Source organism: Hibiscus syriacus, unplaced genomic scaffold, assembly GCF_006381635.1.
Source record: "Hibiscus syriacus cultivar Baekdansim isolate YM2019G1 unplaced genomic scaffold, ASM638163v2 tig00110450_pilon, whole genome shotgun sequence".
In the NCBI taxonomy this organism is placed as follows: Eukaryota; Viridiplantae; Streptophyta; class Magnoliopsida; order Malvales; family Malvaceae; genus Hibiscus; species Hibiscus syriacus.
The window spans coordinates 10,981,862-11,007,856 of NW_024062743.1; the positions used below are offsets into that span (position 1 = coordinate 10,981,862).

A 25,995-nucleotide genomic window follows, 5' to 3' on the forward strand; every position below is an offset into this window, starting at 1 on the left:
TTATTAAATTTCAGTTATAACATATAGCGTCAAGAAATCGGTATAAATTTATAAACAAAAATAAGAGTTCATAATCCATATTATAATATGAGTTTAAAGTATAAAATATGTAAAAATATATATATATATAATATCCCAAAGGCCCATACAAATATATTTAAAGCCATGAAAAATAAATAATGTAAACTCTAAAATGTCCATACGGGGACTGAAAAGAAAACATGCTACTAAATGGTCCTCTAAGTACTAGTCATAGTCATAAAGGTAAAAAAAATCAGAAAAAACATAAACTAATAAGTGACACAAATGTTAATAACAAATATTAAATACTTCAGACATGATATGTTGTATAAATAAAACACAAACAATAATAAATTAACAATTCACTATAGGAATATTATAACAAAAATTTCATACAACATTACCTTTAATTGCAAAAAAAAGGATAGGGATGTTACCCTCCGAAAAGTACCCAAATCATAATATAGAAAATAGGATAAGGATATATCCCTTCAAAGAGGATTCAAAGAGGATCCCAAATACAGGACATGGATAAAACCCCACGCAAAAACAGGACGAGGATAAAATTCCATTCAGAAACAGGATTGCCTCCGTAGAGGATCCCATGCATATGACAAAAATACATTAATATACAAATTAATAATGATGCAATATTACTCAGAAAGCAGACATATTAAGAATAAATACAATCTGATTACGAACATACGTACAAATAGCAATAAACAACATAATGGCACAAAACATTAGATATATCGAAGATGTCAAGGGAACACACCTATAGTAGCTAATCAGTGCCAGTTAATCCCTACGCTTCCTACGAATGACAATATTAGGTCATTTATCTCGGGGATCTAACAATAATACACTACTATATAAGTACCTGTATCATTCATCTAAGTAGAAACATACTATTATGCACTAAATAACACTAATTTGTATCTCAAGATGAACGTGCGAAATCAAATTGAGTTGAACGAGAGTGATAAATATCTATAGGAAAGTGAGCCCAAAATCTCACTATTTACTTAACATAATTAAGACTTTAAGTGATAAATGACACAAAACATGAACTTTGGGTCAGAATTTAGTAAAACGGCCTGCAAAAACCAACTCACGACGTCAAAAAACATAATGAAAATGTTCACATAAAAGTCAATTGTCAAATTCAACAGTCAATGATCAACGACCAATAATTCACTTTGGTTAACGGTCTATTTCAATTTGGTCAACAATCTAGTTCGGTCAATGGTCTATTTCGATCAACGATTCAATCAACGGTCTGGTTTAGTCAATGGTTCGATCAAATAGTTTGATAGGTTTAGGGTTAGACCGATTCAGGGCAAGCTTAGTCAGACTGGCCCGCTACTTAAACCGTTAGAGTCAAACCCACACATGCACGGAGGTGCATGAGGGCACTTAGGGCACTCTATGGCAGCCAAAAAATTATCAAAATGTAAAAAAATATTTTAAGGCACAAAAAGTTACTTACTGGGGTCGACTTACAAAAAAGAATGTCATAAGTTGGGTTTTCAATAAAACCCAAACCTTCTCCTACTTTGAAAACACTAACGCCAGTGATGATGGAAAATTCGTAACCGTCGGACGAATAAGAATGACACGATGAACAACAGGGTATCAGGGGTGTGATTCACGACCATCTAAACAACGACTAAAATCAAATCAATCAAGATCAATAATGAAACTATTTAGAGAAAACTAAAACATCGTTAGGGGAAGTTTGCATGAACCAAAGAAAAGAGGATTTAGTTTTAAAGTTAACCTAATTTTTTGGGTAAATTACACAATAAGACCTTACACTTTTTGAACCTCACTCAACAAGATGATTGTTTTAAAAAAACAATTTAACCCAAAATCTGGGATACTACAATTGGATTACCAAAATTAAAACCCAAGGATTAGTTCATTTTGATTATTGAGTTATGAAAATTAAAATCAAGGGATTAGTTTATTATGATTATTGCGTTGCTATATTGAATGATTATTTCCCTTTGATTTTTGTTAGTTAAACTAAATCGAGTTGCTATGATATATATGTTTCAGGTTTTAGTTCTATTAATCTCTTCGTTTAACAAAATATATAACCTTAAAAAAGGAAATAAATCACTAGATTTATTTTATTATTAGAACCATGCATTGATTCTAACTTTGTAAGGAAAATGGATAACTGAATTTATTTCATTGAGAATCTTGAATGATTATAAGTTTGTAAAAAAATAATTTTTTATATTTATTTTCTTGAGAAGATAGAATGATTCTAAATTTGTAATGTAACACCCCAATTTAGGGGTTAAATTATAAGGTTATGAAACTAGTAGTCAGTTTTAGAAAGTGTAGGAATTTGGGGACCAAACCCATAATTTATCCATTTTTAAGTGAAAATTTTAAACCCCTTTCCCCGTTCAATTTGGTTTCCTCCCCCAAAATTAACCCCAAATCCATCTCCCCACCGACCCTCTTCATCGGTCAATTACGACACCGTCCTGCCACCATTGGAGCGCTCCACTGCCACCAATCAACTCCCCCACTAACCGGCGACCAAAACCTGAGCCCCCTTGCACCGGATAACGGCGTCGTTCGCCGTAATTTTGGACGAAAAGTTTTGATGAAAACCACTCTTTTCACCGTAAAGCATCATTAATTCCAGCCAATCCAGCGACGATCTCACCTCACCGCTACCACCAACATCTTCCCCTTAAGATTCTGAACAAAACCCAGTCGGGTTTACTCCTCGACGGTGTGTCATCATCGACCGCCATATAAGTGAGTGTTTGAGCTTTAATTTAGGTGATTTTGGCTTGTATTTTATTGGAATTTTGATTTGGTTTCGAATAATCAACCCCGTTACCAGATTCACGCCCCTCTATGCGTCGACAGTGTGTGTGGGGCTTGTCTACACTCCAAGGAGATTTCTTGAACCGGGTCGACCCGACCTGCCTACCCGACTCGCTTGACCCGACTGAGTCAACCCGCATTGAGTCAACTCGACTGAGTCAACTCACTGGGTCAACTCATTGACTTTGATCGAGTCAACTCGTTGACCGTTGACTTTGACTGAGTCCGAAAAAGTCAAATTTTCTAAAAAACCTATTTTATGTTTTTCGATATCCTGAGTCCGATTTCGAAGTTCAGTTTTCCAAATTCGCACTCGGTAAGTTGTTTTTCCATGTTTTGTCTAGGATTCAAGTTGGTTTTTCAATTAAGTTCAGTTTCTAACATAAATTCGGTTGCTTTGTATCCGAGGAATTATGGGACGTTGAATTCAAGTTCGAGAGCGATCAAATGGAGTTTAAATGGTCAATCGATATGGCATAGAAATCGAGGTAATATATTATTACATGTTTCATGCTTTATGGAACATGTTAGTATTGAGTTCTACATGGATAAGTATACTTGGTCACATATATGTAGTGATTACTTCCTAACTCTATTCGAATACTATAAAAAGTCAGTAACCGGATAGGACTTATATGGCTCGCTTAAGAAAGGGGAAGATCAATCGGAAATAACAAATGATTTTATTTTAAGATTAGTAAATTTTGATAAATTTTCTTTAAAGTTAAATACCGGGGTTAATTAGATATGAAATTACCGAAAAAAGCACCATGAGATAAAATTATGAAAATGCCTTATAAGGGAAAAATTAACAAGACTTCCCTAGATGATGAGAAATAACTCTGAAAGGACATATTTGACTAATTATCTGAGAAACTGCAAATGATTGAATTTAAAGAAATTACAGAAATGTCCTCGAGCTTCGTAATAACTATAATGATAACCTCTAATGATCAAAGGAACAAAATACCCCGAACGCTATAGGAACTAGATTGCATTCAAGCTTAATGTATCGAAAGTATGCCATTGACTGAATTGAGTGCAATGATGATGATATGCTTAAAGTGTAAAAAGTACAATTGATGGTTATGATAAGGGAGATGACCTAAGAATGTATGTTCTGATTCACTTGAGCCCTAGAATCGTTGAATTAAATTTCGGATCTATATTGTAATTGTAGATTACCCTTGAAGTGTAAAATGACCAAAATGCCCTTAAAGTGTAAAATGACTTAAAATACCTCTAAGCCCTGGAATAACTAATACCCTTAACTCTGAAAAACTCTGAAGTGATCGGGATAAATTTGACTATTAAATGACCTAAATAACCTCAATTACTTAGGACTAAGTGAGTGACTTGGATAAGTCTGGAAACAATGATGAACTTGCATGATGTACTGTCCCCATTGGGTTGTGAATCACAAATCAAGTATGTTGACATTTTCCTGATGGTGTTGCAACGTGGGAATGAAATAAAGACTATTGGAATATATGTTCATATCCTTAAGATATATTTAGCTATGATTCTGATGGTGGTATATGGACAATAATTGTTGGTATAAAAGAGTGAATACCCGAAAAGTGCAACAAATTGATCGATCGACATACATTAGTTCTGGGAGTTGTTCAGTTTGAGTTATTTTGATAATCTGATAGATTGGAACATATTGTAAATGTCCTTAATCTTCGTTTCTCCCTTATCAGCTCAAATTACTCTGGTCATATATGAAACCACAAGTAACTCAGATGCAAAGGATCCTGAATACCCTATTTTGTTCAATTGGACTTAAAATCCTGATAATTCAATTCATAATATTGAATACCTCTGATTTTTTGAGTAATGGAATCACTCTCCGTAAATATGAACTTAGAATTATTTTGTATAAAGGTTCTTGAACATCTTCTTGAGGTACTTGTATCATAATGGGGTTATAAAGTATCAATTATAAATGTATGATTAGATCCATTAGTAATCTATCAATTTTAATAGGACTTAGTTCATTTAATCCGATCAAATTACATTAGTTTCATGTTTTCCATTGCTAATAAACTGCCAAGTGCCTCTAAAAAATACTTGGATCCTCTAGTGTGTTCCCATGTACTACATGACGCTTTTATATTTTTTGAAATGAGTTTACTAAAATTATTGCTCTACTAGTATATGAACCATGGCAACATGGTATGTGTTCTTTGATTACGAATTTCACTGAAAAATATGAATTGTTCTTGATTTGTGGAATCATGGAATTTACTGAGTTATGAACTATAGTTTCCTGTTTTCACTGGTTATTACTTGAATTGTTTTATTGGGACATCATATGGGTAGGCTGGAGTATGGAGGTACAGCTTTGATCAAGCTGGTAAATCCTTACGGACCTAAGGTGACCTTTGGGTAGGCTCTCAGGCCCCAAGGCACTCCCTTGGGCTAATCATGGGACTACTTATGGTGTACATGTGGAGATCAGTTATATGGTTTATTTCATTATCACAGTTATGAGATATTACTGGATCATGATCCAGATATTATGGTTTATGGTTAAGACTTATTTCTAATGGATTTTTATATGGGTAGGATTCTGAAGTATGGAGGTATAGCCTTGATCCAGCTGGTAAATCCTTACGGACCTAAGGATACCTTTGGGTAGGCCTATAGGCCCCATGGCATTCCCTTAGGTTGGCTCCCTTTGCCGTGTGCTTAGGGTAAGCCCTTATGGATGCAGTTCTAGGGAACTACATAGCGGTGTTCGGTTGGAGGGTTATACTATGGTTCTGAAAATATGTTGTAAACAATTACTGTTTTAAAAAGGATTTATATATTTTCACCGGTTTTGGTTGGAACATACTAGACATCTATTTCGATCTCCTGAAAACTTGATACTAGGAATGTTTCCTATGAACTGAAATCTTCATAGCTTCTACTCGATGAGCTACTAGTAGAACCCCAGCTTATCTAAAAAATCAGTATATCGTCTGATTCAATAAGGAAATTTTATTGCTCTACATTTACCTGAATGTCCTGTAGCATCAATAGGTAGTTCTGTATTACTGAGCTTCCCAAAGCTCACTCTATTATTTACCATTTCAGGTTAAAAAATTGTACTAGTACAACTATCGACTTCAGTAAGGGTGTTCTTCCAGCGTTGCTTGCAGAGTACGGTGCATGTGAATAGGGGGCATGTAACTTGTATTTTGTTTTTATATCCAAGTCTGGGATCTGTTTTATTTTTGAATAATATTAATTTTACTGTTATGTTTATAAATTTGATTTTATGATTTTTACATGTTTTACTAAAAAAATTAATTTTTCTGAGATTTTTACGGTGGGTTGCTCAGGTAGCCCTAATGTAACACTCCGGATCGGATCGAGTCACCTACATCGGTCTAAGGGGGTTACTTGTAAGAAAATAAATGGTTGAATTTATTTTCTTGAGAATCTCAAATGGTTCTATCTTTTAAAAAGAAATAAATTGTTAAATTTAATTTTTCTTGATAATCTTAAATAAAGAAATAAAATTATTGAATTTATTTTCTTATGAATCCTGAATGACTTTATCATGTAAAAGGAAATAAATAATTGGATTTAATTTCTTATGAATCTTATAATTTTGGTTTATAAAAAGAAATAAATCGTTTAATTTATTTTCTTGGGAATCTTGAATGATTTTATTTTTTAAAAGTTAATAAATTGTTGATTTATTTCCTAGAAATCTTATATGATTTTTTAAAGGGAAATGGACCGTTGAATTTATTTTCTTGGAAATCAAATATGGTTTTACTTTGAAAACACGAAATGAATCATTGAATATTTTCTTGGAAATCGAGTATGATTTTACTTTGAAAAATGAAATAAATCATTGAATTTATTTCCTAGAAATCTTGATATATTTAAAGTGAGATCTTATAAATAAATTTATTTTCAGGGATTTAATTCATGTCGTTTTAACTATCTACTTTTTTCCAAACAAGAAGTAATCTAAATAAACATGGTTTATTCAATGTTGTATCAGTGGCTACTGATTCTATTCAAAGGAATCAAAAGGCATTGATTTCGACCGAGGTCTCGAATCAAAGTATGAATTTTTCTCAAATCCTTATTTGATGCACATTATGAAGTGCATAGTGTTTAAACTGTCTAAAGAATTATGGACGGTATTGGACCATAAATATGAAACGAAAGATATTGATACTAAAAAAATTTTAGTGGCCTAGTTATTAAATTCGTAATGATAACACAAACAATGGGGAACAAATATTTTATTTTCATTATTGGTGATATCAAAATGTATTGTTATATATAAGAAGCTATATAGAAATTTATTCTTTATAAACTGGAAGTTGAAAACAAACTAATAAAAATATTAAGATGGTTAAAATTGATTATGATGGTAAATAAATTAAACCATTTGGTTTATATTATTAATGAAGTGACACCATCATACTCTCCTAAATTTAATGGAGTAGTAAAGTGGAATATTTAGATCTTAAAAGAAAAATGATGAATGTAATGCTAAAAAGTTTTGGGTTATCATAAAACATGTGGGGAAAGTTATTTTTAGCTAATTACCTTTTAAATAATGTTCTCTGAAAAGAATAAAAATGACAAGACACCATTATGAAAATGTAAACATTATTTATACAATTACTTAAAAACGTGGATGTGTCTTGTAAAGATAATAAACCCCAAATGGTAGATTATATTGGCTATGTAGATTATATCAAGACATATTAATATCCTACGTATGAATCAAAGAACCTTAAGATTCATAAAAAATTATACTAGAATAAAAAAATCCTTCATTCCTTGAAGATATTTAATCGAAGGCTATCAATAAAGATAAGTCTAGATGTTCAACCAGAGGTTGAACTAGAGATATTGTCATGATGACAAAAGAGTGTGAAAATGTATGTAAGTCATAATTATAGATATCCTATGTTGTTAACATACTCATTGTTATAAGTAACAATGAAATGATTAAACGTGCCAAAGATATGTCAAATTCAAGATTGACATAGAAAAAAATATGAGGCTAATTGATATGATATTGGACATCCAAAATCTAACACCTTTTTAAAGGTCTCATATTGTCGAAGTCACAATATATGGACAATAGAGGTTTGGAAAGAATGTTTTCGGCTTAACTAGAACTCCAATGAATACGAGACAACATTTGTCTAAAAACAAAGGTTAAAATGTTAACCAAATAGAATATGCAATGGTCATAAAATGTCAAAATGAACTGGACTAAATATTGCTTTCACTCTGAGCACTTTAAGCATATTCACATGTAATTCAGGGCTAAACTTCTGAAAAGCGATTGTGAGAGAGTTGAGATATCTCAAATATGGTCAAAACCATGGATTGCATTATTCCATAAGGATACACTGATGCCATTTGAATATCTTATATCTAAGAAATCAAAGACACAAGTGAATATATTTCACATTGGGAAGAAGAGTCATGTCATGGAAATTCTCAAGAAAACGATTATAATCATATCCACAATGAAATCTAAGTTTGTAGCTCTAGACAAGTCTGGAGAATAAGCTGAATGACTTTAAAATTTATTGGAGGATATTATTGAATAGACAAAGTTTGTGCCCACAATATTCATATACTGAAAACAAACGAAATTGGTAGATCACATAACTTTATGTATAACGGTAAGTCAAGATATATGCATCATGAACACAATACCATTGGAGAAATGATCTCAAATTGAGTTATTTTTGTTGATTTTATAAGATCAAATGATAACATTGCAAATCCCAAGTCCATGCGGGGCTTTCTTATCCCAAGTCATTTCCTATGATATAAACAATGATCAAATTGGTATAGGTTAAGCAAAGCTTTTAATGACCATTGTGTGCTTCGATGAGTCGAGCAACATAAATCACCTATGTGAGAGTAAAGTGAGGTCACATCAAGGAGACTATTATACATAGTTCTTTCAAACTCTTGTAGAGTCAGACGATGTTCACAGCTATATGGACATACCTATGAGAACTAAAATTCTTGTCAGATGGTAGTTGTGTGATGTATATCATCATTTACACAAACAGAATAGTTCAATGACATCATGTCTACTAGTCAGCTAGTAATTAAATATGATGTCACAAAGGAAGGTTCAAAGGAAGAAACCTACCTATCTTTGCAACTATTAATCGTAGAGTCTATCACCACATTGAGTCAAAATATTTTTGATAAAATGATAAATTACATTCTTGTGGGGGATTGTTGAAAAATTTGATAATTTTATAGCTTTGAATGATAAATTGATCCAAATGTTTTTGAGGAAAATGTGGAACCAATTGTTGGTTCGTACATGTGCAGACGTGCACGATGGGGGTAACGTGGATTGTAACAACCCGAATATTTACAAAATAATATTTAATTGAAATTGGACGTTAATTGTGAAAATTGGTGAAATTTAATGACTGAACTAAAATTTATGAAAAGTTATAGGCTATTTTATAAGTTGAAGGAAATTCAGGGACCAAGCCCTGAATTCCTCCAAGGAGTGTCGGCAGGCTTATAATTTAAGCGTGGTTTCTGATTGTAAATCAGAAAACACAATTGAGAATTTGCTCAATTTTCCTTCTCTCGTACCCTTACTTCCAAGCCCGATTCCGACGCCGTTCGACGTCCAATCGTAAAATTGAAACCACCGTTGTGTTCATCATCAAGCGAGGAACAAACCCTTCAAATTAATTGAAGTGAAACGCTGCCAAACGTCGGGAATTTTTAGTTAAAGCATCGTCGTTTTTTTTAGCTCTATCGCCGGGAAAAACTTAAATTCACCGCCGATCGTTGTTCCGTTTACGACACCTCCTGCACCATCGTGTTCCTTGTGTCGTTGCGAGTCCGCCGGTGTCAACCTTGTTCGCCGTCGACGGCGGCACGTGAGGAGGTGGAGCAGTCAAAGATTCGGCCGAGTTGAAATACGAGCTCTCCGCCGTTCAAAAATTTGAACCGATCATTGTAAGTATCTCGAAATCGCTCAAAATAATTTTTAGAAATTTTTTCGGGAATTTTCCGACACCGTGGCACTGTTCACGCGCCGCACGCGCCGCCGCAGGCAGAGTGAGCTGCTGGAAAACCAGTTTGACCAGTTTTGAACCGGTTTGACCGGTTCGAACCGGTTTGACCGGTCTGAACCGGTTTGACCGGTCTGAACCGGGTTGACCCGACCCGACTGTTGACCCGACCCGACCGTTGACCGTTGACAGTTGACTTTCTTTGACTAAAACTTAAAATGGCTTTGACCGACCCTTAAACGACCGTAAATCTTTTCCGAGTATACATATCCTGATAGTTTTCGACGTGCCAAATCCATTTCCGCAGTCCGTTTCGCCAAATTCAAACCCGAAGGTCTCCAAATCGACAGTCAAACTGGTTGACTTTGACTTTGACCAAGAATCTGAATTTCCGAAAAGTCATACTTTATATTTTTCGACGTCCTGATTCCGTTTCCGCAATCCGTTTGGCCAAATTCAGACTCGAAATACCCCAAATTGATAGTCAAACTCGAAAAATGCTTATATACTTAAGAAGACTAGCTTTGAACAATTAAATAGGATTTGGGACTGATAGATTATTATTGTTTGAAGGTACAAGAGACTCTCCGGATCGTTCGACAGCTCGACCCAGCTCTTCTAGATCAGTTAAACCACGTGTACCAGTATTCACCCGTTCGAAAATTGTAGTAGAGCGTGGTGAAACCAGCAATCAGTAAATTTGCTATTTGAACTTATTGTCGAGGTGTGTTCCCTACTTATTATTGAACTGTTTTATTGGTTTTAATATGTGGTACACCGAATTCATTGGCTATTGTTTTATGGATGCACCAATTTAATGTGACAATTTATGGAATATGGCTGCTATCTAATTTTTGTTTTGAAATGGTATATGATTACCATGTTTTTGGATTTATGGAATTTATGTCACGGTGCAATTGAATTTTGGAATTGAAATACGATGGAATAGCTCTGATCAAGCTAACTGGGCCTAATGTGACTCTTGAGGGCCCCAAGATGTTTCATTAGGTCGGCTTTCCTTTGCTGTGTGCTTAGGGTAAGCTATATGGACTTATTGACTTGGGCTTAAGGATACAAGCTTCATAGCCTATCCTTAAGTCGGCTTTCTTTTTGCTATGTGCATAAAGTAAGCTATATGGAAAATACTTTTGGGAACTACTGATGGTGTACCAGAAAAGGGTTTAAACTATGATTTTCAAAAAGTTAAACTCTTTTACGAATTTGTGAGATTACTGGACTATGATTTGTACCTATTGTGATTTTATGGAAATGTTGGGACACACTGAGCCTAGCTCACCTTTTGAAAATGTTTTCCCCTTTCAGATACTGTTGGTTAGATACCTTGGTTCGAGCACTTGGAGGATCAACATATCTCTTGAAGTAAATCAAATTATAATGTTTTTATCTGGCAAGTTGACTTTATTTTGGTGACATGGACCTTATTTTAAAATATCGGATTTTATAATGATAACTCTTTTGCTAATACTGCTCGGTTTATTGTGATATTGAATTTGAAGACGTGTTTTAAATTAAATTATTATTTATTGGTACTATATTTACGAGTTGGATTTTGATAGTATAATTTGTTTATAATTTCATGTTATTTATAATGTGATTTTATATTGATGGAATAACGGTTTCTAAAAATGTCTTTAATAATCATAATGTGATCCAATAGACTTAGTCGAAACGCATAGGCCGGGTCTAGGGGGTTACATGGATGTTCGAACCAGTTAGGCTCTTTGTGGGATTATGGATACTTTAACCCAGATGTGAAATATTTTCCTCAAATAAAGCATATCTTTTCAAAATTTTGTTTTGGAATTAAAAGGATAAATATTAAAAGGTTCCTTTAATTCATACAATAATTTTAAAAAGTTGCTTGTTATGGTTATTGATTATCTTTTATTAAATGTTTTATTAGGTAAAAATTTTTTAATGATACAATGTGAAACCCCTATAAATATCGTGTAAATTGTTAGGTTAAAAACAATTCAAACAACACAAAAACAATTCAAAAGAATTCCTTGCTTCTCTAGGTTTTTCTGGTGATAGATGAAGGAAAGAGAATGGTTTGTGATATCTACAGAAGTGCAACTAATTTTTGGGTTCTAAAATTCTTCCTTGGATTCTTAAAGCCCCTTTCACATTTGACTCTCTTGAAAATTTTCCACTGCTCATGTATTGTTTGTTGGTTTTAGAGGCATGATTCTACGGGTAAGCTTTTGTAAAACACAATTCTAGATTTTGATGCAAGGCCACAATTATGAGATTGTAACTCAATTTAAAAGAGGTCTATGAAATGATGATAAATTGAGATTTTGTGTCCAATATTGCTTTAAAGAAAGTGTTACCAGAAAATAAAATTTCTAAAAAGAGAATACGCTGAAAACCATATTATTATATAGAAAATGATTTTTCATATTTTGCTCTAAAAATTTACTTCACCCTAAACCTCACTTTATTGTAATAACTTTAGAATGTGTGTTCATATTTAAAATAAAATCTAAAATGTAATTCTACACCAACAAAAAATATGTAATTCTCACTTCATTGGAATGACCGATGCATTGTCACGAGGGGGGTTCCTTCCACTCTAATCTGTTAAGTCCGTCCACAATAGCCTTTCGGAACTCGTCGTTATGAAGAAGAAACGATGAGACATGGCCGCCCGTAACCCATCTCACTTCTGAACCAAGCCACGCCTTTTGAAGCTCAAGCACAGAGTGCTTCGGTATGTAAGCGTCATCCTGAAACACATAATTGCGATTCAAGAATATAAATATCATGCGGTCGGGGAAAACGAAACGATTAAGCATGAGATAAAAAATTTATTTGCAAGGATGCTTCACTTCCAAAGATGGAGAGGTGAAAGCAATTACATAACAGAATCAACAACTAACTACAAGTTCGTTGTTAGCAACATCTATTTCGATATGGTACTTACAGTTGCAGCAACAAATATTATGGGATTAGGGTTTTTGGGAATCGGAAAGCGCGTGACATCTGTGAGAGACAATACGTTTCGCATTCGTTCTCTCACCTCCTTGAGGGTCATTGCAGTCTCTTTAGCTGCAGGATCCTCTCTCAGTGCCTCCCATGCAGTGGCATGCTTCAATATACCCTCACAGAATGCCACGACAGCCGAATGTGGGGAGAGAAAAGGAAGGGTTGCGACAGGTGTGGGGTGCAGTGATCCAACCATCGCAGCATGCACTCCCCCTAATTTCATAAAAGCATCGAACTTTAAAAGAATGTGCTAATTACAGATATAAGTTCCCTAGTTTCAGGAAGAACATTGATCCTATATTTCAACCATGAGCTTAGTAATCTGGCTTTCAGTAATATGTAAAAGATATGAATAGAATAAAAGCACCGCACGAACAGCAATTCTTACCCATACTAAGTCCACACACACCCATCTTGCCGAACCCTGCCTCGGAGTCTAACCAGTATAAAAGGCTGCGTGCCTCTTCGATAGTTGCTCTTCCTAATAAAAGTAAGTCACTAACACACAAGAGTTTTGCACCGCGCTGCAGCATTGGACGCCTTTGACCATAGAAAGGGCTACAAAAATAGTCATAAATTAGAAAGCCAAAATGCACAAGTCAAAGACAAGCTCAGCTACAAAAAGTGGTTGATGATACAGAACTGACCTCTCGAGCACCATAGTTGCAATGTTTTGTTTCAATAATGGTCCACCAAGGCGCAATCTCCGTTCAAATGTATGGTCTCCAGTGCCTGCCAAAGGAGGTTAAATTATACCAATAAAGATGAGTTATAAACATCAAACGTATAAGAGAACAGCAAACAATAAAGAAGTTTTTATACACACGTTAAACAAATGATCACCTCAAGAATATAAAATCAAGTTATTTGAATCAGTTGAAAAAACTAAACCTTGCAAGTCAAAACAACCCCAAAAAACAGTACTAACTTCAAACACCTTTAGTTTCCTATTAAAAACCAATTTTGACAAATGAGATAAAGAAAATAAATTAAAATAAGAAAATATATGACATTTTGGAGACAAACTAGAAGAGAGAGAGAGAGAGAATAACTATGAATTAAACAAAAAAGAACTTGCAACTGTATAAGACCAAGTGAAGAGGAAAACATCCTTGCTGTGATAAAGAGAAAAGAAAATCACAATTTCCATGCCAAAAATGGAACATCATCATCAAAAGACACTTTGTTCTCTCAAAGGCAATGACTGTCATGCAGTAATTGCAACGGATAAAGGATCGTAATATCCAGGTATATAGAATGAAGATGTACTAAATTAATTAGTAAAACAATTATTGCATTTTGGTTTTCACCAGATTATTTCATCTATTAATGAATTCTCAAGTACTTGAAAATTTATATACTCTAGATCTGGGCAATCAAACAAATTCTCCTTGTATGACTGCAAGGTCATGTTTGACATGGACAAATACCCAAAGAGGCATTTCAGGGTGCTGATGTAATCTTCAAATAGACCTGTGCTTGACTATCTACTGCTTATTGGTTAAGCATTTTATCCTCTTCTTTAATATCTTCGATTTAGAACATCAGGCATAGAATGTAGGCATGAGTCAAGCCGCTTGACTTCCATCATCATACATTTTTTTTATTTTTTTACTTTATTTGGTTTTCCCCTATTTTTCAAGGAGCATATTTTTGTATACCTACTATATGCAGCTGGTTTCAATCCACCATCAGAAAACCTAAATAACAAACAGCATGAAGCTGGTGTCCCATTTACAAAGGTTCTTGATCACTGTAAATAGACTTAATACCAACATTTCTTTCAAATTCACACGAGTAAAGCAGAAACAAGCTAAGTCTAGAATTTCAATTACTATCATGTAATAGATACTCAAAGCTCAGCCCAAGAATAAAAGCAATCAATTTGCACTATCAAGGAAGATAAACATAAATAATCAACTAAGGTTCAGCTCCTTAATAATTGAATCGCTACTAAACTAAACTACAATCACACAATGTGAAAATGAAATCAAGGTCTTAAATTCAAGGTTCAACCGATTCAATTCCAATTATATGGTGAAAGTTCTGCAAACCCAACTAATCAATCAAAGAAATTTCAAAGCGATACCTGCAAGGTGAACAACACATGCCATCTTTTGAGGAGGCAGAGACTTTGGGACAAGGAAAGCAACCCTTGCATTATGACTTTCAGGAGGCAATGCACTGAGCAACTGCTCATCACAAGGGGTCCTAAACACACCTTATCTCAAGCAAGCATTTTGGGTGTCCCAAACTGTTTTCCAAATAGGTTGAATCAAGCTGGGAGGCCAATTTTGGCCTTCAACTTCAGGGAATAGCTGGTTTATCAATCTCTCCAAAAGCTCAAGCTTTGTTCCACCCCAGCCTCTCGAGAAAAACGGCGGAGTTATCTTTGTTCTATGCACAAATGCACCATATACATGGTCTAGAATGTAATGAAGCATCCCGAGATTAACTGTATCCATTCTTTTAAGGAAAACCCAGATTTCAAAATTGCTTCAAAGAATGGAAACTTGTCTCTTACTTTTTATTGTTTTAATAATTATGACCCCACAAGAAAGTTAACAACCCAGTAATCAAAACTCTATAAAAATATCAGATCTTGTTTTCTATAAAACATTGGTGAGAATGAGAAGAAAAACACAATAGAATTAGATCTGGTGAGTAAACCATAGCTTTGCATGAAAAGATTGGATCCAATGAAGCAATGGGGTTGCAGAAGGAGGGGGGACTGTAAACTATTGAGGGTAAGAAATTAATGCGAAAAATTAGAAATTTGGAGATAATGAAGTGAGACCCAACAGATAGAAAAGGACTGATTATGAGGAAAGGGAGGAGATTTCAATTCTTTTTTGTCTTTTAATTGAATGCAAACAGACGCTGCCCTCTCCTCGATATCTAACCTGTGGGTTGTATTAAAAAACTTCGGAAAGATACGTGGAAAGTGAGTCCCACTTGCCATGCGCTTGTTTGCGCTTTTCTTGTTGTATGCTACCGGTGGTGACTGGCAAAGTGTGGGTCCCACTCTCGTTCCCTATAATCCACAGAGGCCAGCGCGGAACAGAGGGGATAAGGTTGTAATTATATTTATATTCTTTTTTATTTAATAAAGAATAATGGAATAACTAAACTTTTATTTTATTTTTTCAAAATCATATCTAACCATTAATTTTTATTTTGTTTTAGTATCTAATGTTAAAGATTTAATGGGGCACCTTTCTTATGGGTAAATTACATTATTTATTACTCAACTATCTTATCATTGTTATTTTGGTCACTAAGATTTAATTTTTTATTTTTAATTATATATTAATAAAATAATAAAAAATTCATATCACAAAAATTATTAATAAAATAAATTAGACTGATTAAAATAGGAGAAATTTGAAAGTTGAGTAGTTAAATTGAAATTTTTTAAACTTTATTACCAAAGTAGGAGTGAGAAGATAGTTGAGTGATGAATGATATAATTTACCAAAAAAGCAATGTAGTTAAGTTTTTAACAATAAAGTACTAAAATGAAACAATATTCAAACATTAGGTAGGGTTTTGAAAAAATTAAAAGTTTAAATACTAAATAGACCAAAACTAATAGTTTAGGCTATAAACACATAATTTACCCCAAGTAAAAATAAAATGTTGGTGGGAGTTGATGATCATCGATTAATCTAATTAATTAATTATCTTACGAAGTTGATATCTGTCATAATAATATAAGGACACTACTTCTATTAAAAATAGTTTTTTACATATTTTAATAATTTTTTCGATATAAAATATATGTATGAAGCAAACTAAAAAACTCTTATTTCTCTTAATATTCTTGTGTCGTCTTCTTTTATTCTTTTTTTTTTGTTTAAACGACAGCGGCACTAATTTTAATATTAGTTGTCGATCGCCAGTGATTATTATTTTTCTTGTTCTTTTCATATTATGTCTTTGTTTTTTCTTGACTTTTTTCACTTTTAAATAAGAATCTTTGTCTTTGTGTTGCTTTTTTTTTCTCTTATGGCACGTTCCTCATGATTTTTGGTAAGTTTTCCGTATACTTTTGCAATCGTGTTGGTGCTTTCAAAAAGATCCTCACGGCATTTTTTTCTGATTGGCTTGTCGGTCGGCACATATTGTCAGATCTCCTCTTTTGTAAATGATCATTTGTCGGTGTAATCAGAATAGTACAGCTAAGCAGTCTATCAAATTGTTTTGTTCACTTACCACTCTTTTATCACATCATAAAGCGTCTCGTTCGACAGAGACAATAAGTTTTATGAAGGTTACTAAATTGTTTTGATGTTCGAAAGGTTTTATTCTTTTCGTATATTTGGGTTTAATATTTTTATTTTATATATGAGTTTTTGGTGACCATTGTCTCCAATTTTCTCTTTAGATGCGTTGCAATTTTGATTCTTCCATTTTTATTGATGAAATTCAGTTGCCATTGTTAAAAAAAATCGATATCTTTATTCGAATGTTATTAATTTTAGATTTTTTTTCTTGAGACATGTTTGGATCTTTTAATTCTCTATACTTGTTTAATCAGTAAAGATTAATTACATCTTAAAATTCTTATGTCATATTTAATAATAGTAATTGTAATTATACTATGTAAGTTTAAATATTAAAATAGTGTTAATGACATACTTCTATTAAAATTTAAATTTCTATAAATTTGAACTTAAAATATTTTAAATTAATAGTAATTTATTTTAATATGGTTATAAAATTATAGAATTTATAGTGAGAATAAGAGAAAAACTAAAATAATAATAATAATAATAATAATAATAATAATAATAATAATAATAATAATAATAATAATAATAATATAAGAGAGAGGATATTGATTTCTAATTGTTGTATAATTGGCTTTAAAAAGCTACTATATAAAATCATGGACATATAGAGAGGGAAAATTGCAAAGACATGAAAAATCAAAAGTCTAGTGAGTTGAAAGGTGAAAAAGACATTTACGTTTAATACAATTCATATTATTCCCCTTTGATGTCCTAAAATATTTGTCTTGCTAAAGGAGCTTGATGAGATGTATTTTGTTTTACCACTTTTTATAAATCCTTGTTTAAGATGTGTAATACATATCGTATTATCTTAGTAACACCCCATACCGATGCGGGTAACCCGATCTGATCTGAGGTGTCACATTAGGGCTACCTGAGCGACCCACCGTAAAAATAGCGGAAAATTTAAAACTTTTATTGAAACATGTAAACTCATAAAATCATTTATAAATACAAAAGTAAACTTTACCAGTATTCAGAAATAAAACAAATTTTCATACTCGTATATAAAACAAAATACAACCTACATGCCCCCTAATCACATGTACCATACTCTGCAAGCAATGCCGGAAGAACTCCCTTACTGATGTCGATAGATGAACTGGTACGATTCTTTTAACCTGAAAAGATGAGTAACAGAGTGGGCTTTGGAAAACTTAGTAATACATAACTACTAGATGATGCTGAAGAACGTGTAGATACAAATAAACATATATTTCCTTATTGGTTCAAACATCTACAGATTTTTAGGATAAGCTGAGGTCCCACTGATATCTCAGGTAGTAACAGACAATAAGATTTCAGTTCAGAGAAATATTTCGGATGATTGAGTTCAGGAGATCAGAATAGGTTATCTAGTGTGTTCTCGCAAAACCAGTGCAAAGATATAGATCTTTTTAAAACATATTTTTAAATTTCAAAAACCATAGTAATTTCCCCAATCGAACACGTCCAAAAAGTGTAGGTTCCCCAGTACCATACACCCACTGTCACGTCCAGTAAGGCCCTGAGCACAAAGCTGAGGAGTCTCTATGTATGCTTCCTCCAACAATACCCCCCAAATAAAACATTTTTCAGTCAGTAAACGGAGATATCAAAAATCAAAACATAATTCATGTCAGATATTAGAACAAAATCCAGGTCAGGTATCATAACATAATTCAAATCGAAAATCAGATAAAACATTCATGTGATTAGGGAACACATTAGAGTTTCCAGATATTATTCAGAGATATTGGATAATCTTATCGGGCAGAGAAACACGGATATTCAGTATACCCATAGAATGTCGGAATTTAGAATCACTATTGAAAGAGTTCATTAACTGACGGAATTATCAGTTATTTAGAATGTGATTTGAGCTGATAAGAAAGAAATGAAGGTTCATGACATTTACAGTCTGTGTCGATCTATCGGATTATCGAAATAACTCAAGCTGAACAACTCCCATAACTAATGCATGTTGACCGGTCCATTTAATGTCCTCCTAAGGTATTTACTCTTTAATACTAACAATTCTTGTCCATTGATCACCTTCAGAATCATCAATGAATATATCTTAAGGAGACAAACATACATTCCATAGATCTTTATTTCATTTCCACGTTTCAACGGTATCAGGAAATACCGACTTACTTGATTTGTGGTTCATAACTCATAGGGATAGTACATCATGTAAGTTCACCAGAGTTTCTAAACTTATCCAAATCACTTACTTAATCATCAGTCATTAAGGTTACTTAGTTCATTTAGTAGTCAAGTCTATCCCGATTACTCGAGAGTTTTCCAGAGTAATTCGGATAATTTTGAATTTCGAATACATATTGTACTTCTATTTAGTTCAATTTGGTATTCGTGTCTGATTTGTCTAATGAATATCCATTTCTTAATATCGAATGCGCTCTAGAGTTGAGCTGAGTACTTCCATAATTATCATCGATCCAAACCTGAGGATACGAACAAGGATTCAAGTGGTATCTATGCTATTCAGTTACTGACATAGCATTAGCGTTGGTCAGCTCACTTAAGCTGAGTTCCATAACTTTTAAGAGTAGTACAACACCCATGTTTATTTGGATTCCTTAATTAATCCAAGACATTTACTTAGTATAGTCTATAAGAGTATTTTGTCATTTTGGTGCTCGATATTATTCCAATCATTTCAAAGCTTGAGGATATCCATTCATTCCTGGGCTTGATGATATTCTTGGGTCATTTCCATTTTAGAGGTATTTTGGTCATTTTACAGATCCAATATATTTCAATAATTTCCTTCCGTTTGATCTTATTATTTAATTCAAACTTCTAGTGTCTTGTACAAGCCATCTTAGGTTTAGAAATCGGTTATCCAGATTTCTAAACAAAACTAGCATTTTCTATGCACATCAGTAGTTTCATCAGGTCAAATACGTCTTTACAAAGTTCTTATCCAACTTCCAAGGTCAATTCTTGTCTTTTTACAACATAAGGGTATTTTCGTAATTTCACCTAACCGAAGTATTCTCTTAATTTCTCATCCGAGTACCTTTGATATTTAATCCTTAATGATATAAATTATAATTTACATATCCAAGGCTGATTACTTAATCACTTAATCACAGAACTTGTACTTTAATTCTAACGGTCCTCTAGTTTCTTATATTAATCATCTGAGCCATATTCAATTACTGATTTTTTACCGAATTCGGATTGAGTGTAGAAATTAATTAACTACACGGATGAAACCAAACATTTTCATTTATGCATTTACTAATACGAACATGTTCAATAAAGCATGAAAATGTAGTAATATATTATCTCGATTTTCGTACCATACTGATCGACCATTTAAATTTCATTCGAACGCCATCGATCTTGAAATCAACTTTCAATAATTCCTCAGATACATAACAACATAAATTTCATCAAAAACATAGTTTAATTGCGAAAAATAATTCGAATCAGGTGATTAATCAGTGAAAAATAGCTTATCGGGTTCGAATTTGGCGAACGGACTTTAGAATCGGACTCAGGATGTCAAAAAACATTAAATATGGCTTTTCAAAAATTTTGACTTTTTGGTCAAAATCAACAGTCAACAGTTGGTCAACAGTTACGGTCGGTCAACGGTCAAGTCGGGTCGGGTCAGCAGGTCAGCCCATTTTAAATATGTCCACCACGCGGTAGACATTCCCCACGCGCAGGGGTGGCACGTGGGGGCGCGAGCGGCGGTCTACAGACTCCGAAAAATTCTACAAAAATTTATAAAATTATTGTAAGGGATTTTGAGGCACTTACCAAGCTCGGTTCACAATTTTGAACAGCGGAGAGCTCGATTCCGAAACGTCGAAAACTTTAACTTCCTCACCTCTCACGCACGGCGACAACGGAGACAAGAACAATGCAAGGAACAAGATGGTGCGGGAGGTGTCGAAAACGAAGCAACGATCGACAACGAATCGACGAATTTCATGGCGATGGAGTTTAAAAACTTCAAAATTTTGAGTTGAATTTTATAGCGAACGACAACGATTCACGACGAGAGGTTTGAGGGGTTTTGTTCTCCGGTCGACAACGAACACGTTGGTGGTTTCGGATCGATAAACGGTGGTCGGACGATTGAGAGATCAGAGTTACAAAAGGGGTTGACGGGGGAGAGGAAATGGGAAAAATAATCTGGAAAAATCAGATTGTTTCGGGGGAGAGAGTTTATAATTCAACACATAAGAAAAATGGATAAATTTAGGACTGGGTCCCTAAATTTCCTACACTTCCTAAAATGGTATGCCAACTTTGTGGTTTTACACTTTAATCCTCAATTTCATCCAAAATATCACTTAAATTCAATACTTTATAATTTCTAAAATTTAGCTCATAAATTGGGGTGTGACAATCTTCGTATAAGACTGCTGAATGTTCCTTTAGGAGCATAAATCATAATTTTTTTCGTATATGGTTAATTAATGATCTCAAAGCCCATGTGTTCATGACTAACTTCATAGATGACCAAAATTTTACCATGGTTAGAAGATACCGTTATTATTTGTTTAATAGAAAATCGAGAGACTGAATTACCATCATATGTGAAAATATACTTAGTTTGTGATTGAATATTAAAATGATTATACACATGCATAGCCAACCAAATCTATTTTTGAATAAATTAGGGGAAAATAATCTCATATCAGTTATATATTAAAAATAAAAAACTATATGCTTGAACTTATCAAAAATGTTTTCTAGTTGGACGTAAGCTAAATCTTATCTTATCAATAAATTGACAACAAATGATATGTCAAATTTTATATGACCAGTAATATATATCAATACACAGATAATATTTAAGTACGACACTTTTAGATCAAAATATCTCCGCACTTTTCTTAACGTTGGAAAGTATCTTTATTGGGTGTTAAATTTCTTAAATCAAATTTAGTGGTCAAAACATAATTTTTGAAAATTTAGTGGTCAATGTATAAAATTTAGAAAAGTTTAGGGACTAAATTAGTAATTTTCTCAAAATGAATTTTTATTCCATGGATAGATAGTTTACTCTTAAGAGTGGGTTTTTATTGAAATAAGATTCCTGATTCGAAATTTATGTCAAAAAATAGAAATGGTTAAAGTCCGGTATGAATTCGGTAAATCGAATCGAATAGAAATTTTGGAAAAATTTGAAGAATGATAAATTAGGCTTAAAAATATTATTTCCACATTTTAAAATGATGGAAAATAATATGGATCATTGGATTTGAGAACTTATTTCCATGTTTAATTTGGACCGTTGGATCAAAGTGACAAGATTGCAAATTTTGGAAAGTTGTTTGGTTAAATTGGAAAAGAGTAAAATATTTTGTTCATCTTTGACTATGGAAAAATGATAAGGTTATGTGGCTTGGTATTATTGTAAATATCAAGTTTCATTAATGGTAAAATGGACATTTCACATTAAATTAATTTTTAATTCATTTAAGTTTAATATAAGGTAAATTAACATGAAATTCATTAGAAATTTCACGAAAACTTAGTCATTTTCAGCCCCTTGGTCGTTCACCCCCTACAAGGTAAGAGAAAAATTATTTCTCATTTTTGAGTAATTTCCTTTGGATTTTGTATCATGTTGTGAAATAAAAAGTTGTTCTACGCGAAAAACACTATCATTTGGTACTAATATCGCATGCTAATCTTGCTTGTGTTGAAAGATCCCAAATTTTAGGTTTTCTGTTCACATTAGCGTTAATGGAATTGATGAAGGATTTTGATGTTTTTGAGGTTGTAGAATCATATACAAGCATGATTGATGATTAAAATCACTTGTATATGGCTATATAAGCTCATGTTTAATTCCTTTAGGGTAAAGAAGTGTTTTGATGAAATTTTATTAGGGTTTTGATTTTAGAGGTCTTGAAACATTGAATCGAGGTTGATTTCATGTTCGAATCTAATGAAAATCTTGAAATCCTAAACTACATACCATTCGGCCTTGAGGAAATAGGTTGGGAAAATTGTGGAAAAATTCCTATGGCTTAGAAATGATGTTCGGAAGGTTCTACAAGACTTGGAAAAAATTTTGGGTTGATGTGTAATTTTTCAAAAATTGAGGGACTTATTTGGTAATTTTGAAAAGTTATGGTCTGGATGTGTAATTATTCAATAGATGATTTACATTGCTGGACGTTATTGTTTGAAGACTGAAATTGAAGTTAGAATGTAAAATTTAGCCATTTTGGAAAGTTGGTAAAGTTTAAGTACAAAATGGCAAATATTGGAAAAGTTAGTGACTTAATTGGTAATGATGGCATTGTTGAGGTTTTGGGTTGAAAATTTAATGTTATAAATTTATTGGACTTGCTTGGGCTTGAATTGAATAAATATGAAAAATGACCCATTATGAATAAAAAGGAAAAGTTAGATGAATTTTAAAAGAATTCGTAAATAATAGTACTTTTAATTATTATTATTATTATGTAAAAATGTTAGTAAGAATACTAACATTGTATTTTATATTTGTATGTGGGATTATGGTTGATTGTGTATATCGTGATCAAATTCGTGATACAAGCTAATCAAAAAGCAAGGAAAAAGTTCAAAAATAGTCGGACTTTGTCAGTAAGACATAATAGTGAGGCATACCAGGTGAGAGCAAATTTAATTTGTACTTATGTTATCAAACAAACATTAGCTTGAGATGAGCCAGTGATGGAGTTACTATGGTAATAAGCGATGCCTAATTGTTATGTGTTTTGTGGTTCATGCATATTTATTCATTTGGTGAGCTAATAGAATTAGTGAATAAGCTGAAAATGCAAATCGGTGAAATATGCCTAGAAATTATGTTCGGAACACTAAGTTTAGAAAATCACCATAAATTATATGGAAGTGATTAGAGGATGAATATTATATTGTTGGATTCTTTTATCTTTCTAGTTTTTTTTAACAAACGACTACTAATTTCGAGTAGTATACAAAGAGATATGGATTTTTAATCGAGAATAGGTCAGAAAACAGAGCAGAATATTATGCTCAAAACAGATTCTCTAAGTCAACTTTGAAAATTCACTATAAATTTTACAAATTGAACTAGAATAAGTGCCTTATATGGTTCGATATGTATTCGAGTCTAGTTTCCATTGGTATAAACGGAATAATTCTTTAGTGAGTAGATTAATACAGAATAATATTTATTTAAAGGTAGTGCAAACTGCCATAATACGAAATTGTGATGAACTTCTTAATAGAAACAAATTTAAAGCAGAGGATCAAGCTTAAAGCTTAGTGAGGCTTATATTTTGACTTGTACAAATAATATTAAAATGAGTGTATTTACTACGTACATATATGATATGAGGACAACTTGTGATGAGTCAACCTCGAGTGTTTTTACTAAGTATGTTTTAAAGCATTCCGAAGTATTATCATATAAAGTTTATGAAAATGATTTTATTAAAGGATTTTAGGGTATGAATTTCCCTAAAACAATTGGATGTATTTTACTCTATTTAACATCTATTGGTGTTTCCGAATAAATGTTTAATCTGCATTTTGAGTTATAACAGCCTATTGTATGTACATTGAGAGTCATATGTGCATTTCGACTTACTTTGAGTATGATGATTATCGATCGATTTTGTTTAATGCATTATTGCATTTTCGTACCAGTATTTTGTGTACTTGGAGTAGTACTTTGTGTACTATGGCTCTATGTGTGCAATGATGGTGTTCATAATGAACACTTGTTAATACCTTGAATAAGGTGGTTATTGTTCGATTTTGTTTAATGCATATATATGTCCCATTTTCGTATCAGTACCTTTGTGTAGCATTCATGGTATTCAAATGAGTTTGTGAATTACCATTTCGATACATATATTAGTATAGTGTCATTGTTGCTACAGTATCTATACTTTTGTTTAGCACTTATGTGCAACTCATGTACCTTGTATTCTCATATATCATACATTGGGCTACAAATGGATATTATGGATTATATTGTATGTTAAGTATGTTGGGCATATGAGATAACGATTCATAGGTTAATTGAAGGAAACTTGACTTACCAAGTTAGTTTTATGTGTTATTATATTTTATACGATTAAATTCGTATTTTGATCTTTTATAGAATACTTATGTTTTGTTACGCCACCTTTATTTTATTATGCCTCGCTAAGTGAATACTTAGCGTGTGATGGTTTCACGCGTAGGTAATAACGTACAATCAGAGTAAGGAGTGAAGCTGACATCGTAAATCAAAGGTTGCCTCATCAGTAATTGTATAACATCTTTAAATGTTTACTTTTGATATTACTAGTTGACATGTATTTGTTATATGATGATGCTCTGGTATGTATTTGACATATGGGTTGTAGTATTATATTATGTTCAAACTTAAAGGCTATTTTACATTCTAGTAGTTAATGAACATTTATAATATTATTATATTAAATTGTTTTATTTAAAGAAACAAATTTTTATTGGTTTTCACGTACAAAAATATTTTAAAAGTCATATGATATATATGACTCATGTACGGGATGTATACGGGGAATGAGTGTTACACTTACACGACCAATATTAACTCTTTTAACACATTTTAATAGATCCATAATCCATAACTCTAATTACAACTGAACAACCATAGAAAACCCATACATTAGGTCCAATATATCTATCCATTTTCTTATGACTAATTACAACTGAGCCAACAACCATAGAATCACTAACAACCTAAAAACCAACAACTTGTAACAACAGTTGAAGGATCTAGAACAGTTGTTTACCCAGTATAATTTCATCGAAAAACCAGC

At 32.8% G+C, this 25,995-nt stretch overlaps 1 pseudogene; it reads right to left on the reverse strand.

The window, feature by feature from the left end:
• Positions 1-12,434: 12,434 nt before the first annotated feature.
• LOC120126063 lies at positions 12,435-15,415 on the reverse strand (annotated as a pseudogene).
• Between the last annotated feature and the right edge of the window lie 10,580 nt (positions 15,416-25,995).